Genomic DNA, 972 nt, shown 5'->3' on the forward strand with positions numbered 1-972 from the left:
GACGATGCGCGGAGCGGAGGGAGCAAGCTCCGGGTCCAACTCCCGCGCCCAAAAATCCGTTTAATATAAAGTCCTCTCATCGAGGACGTATCAGATATTAAACTGATAAGAACAGATACTACACTTGATCTTAGCCAAAAGGCCGAGAAGCGATAACCTCCAACCTTCCACACCCCCGCCCGGGCCCCCACAGCCCCTCACGCACCTCACGGCCACCCCCGCACGGCCCTCACGACCTTCCCCGCCCCCGACCGCGCTCCCGCCGCGCTCATCCCGCACCTCCCGCCCGCGTCTTGTGCACACCGACCCCCAAAACCCCCGAGATCCCCCCAAAATAACGCTCCCAGAGTTCCTTTGGCGTGGTCTGTGATGTCTAATTTGCATGACCACGCCTCTCTGCTCTCATTCTCCTCCCACCGCCCGTTTCCCCAGCGCGGAGTTTTGGGGGGTTTTGGGGTTTCCCGAGGGTTTTTTTATTTGGGGTCCTCTCACCCCCCCCTCCACTCCCGATTCTCTCCTTCCCCCAGCGCATCTTGACGCGGTTTAAAAATCGCTATTTCTGTTAAAACCGCGAGGTTTTTTCTCCGTTTTGCGCGGGTGTGACGGGACCACCGAGGGGACGTTCCTCCCGCTTCAGGACGTTCCCCCCAAGCCCCGTTTGAAAAATTGAGGGGGTCGGTCGCGTTTTTCCCCACGGGGGGGGGGGGGGTCACGGAAAGGGGTTTGGGACCCCCCCGTTTCCCCCTCCCTCCCCTCTCCGTTATCCCTCCGATGGGGGGGGGCGGAACCTTGGAGCGGCGGAACGAAAGTTCGCGGAACCCGCTTTTACCCCGGAACGGCCTCACCGCCCTCCCGGGGGCGGAACCTTCGAGCGGCGGAACGAAAGTTCGCGGAACCAGCTTTACCCCGGAACGGTCTCGCCGCCCTCCCGCGGTTTCCACCCGGGGCGCCGGGAAGGGCCGGACCGCGAAC

General features: G+C 62.6%; 1 pseudogene; it reads right to left on the bottom strand.

Moving 5' to 3' along the window:
• Positions 1-154, bottom strand: LOC113979666 (annotated as a pseudogene; the record flags this gene model as incomplete).
• Positions 155-972: the final 818 nt, after the last annotated feature.

This window comes from Neopelma chrysocephalum, unplaced genomic scaffold (genome assembly GCF_003984885.1).
Source record: "Neopelma chrysocephalum unplaced genomic scaffold, ASM398488v2 Primary Assembly neopelma1_86746, whole genome shotgun sequence".
Lineage (NCBI taxonomy): Eukaryota > Metazoa > Chordata > Aves > Passeriformes > Pipridae > Neopelma > Neopelma chrysocephalum.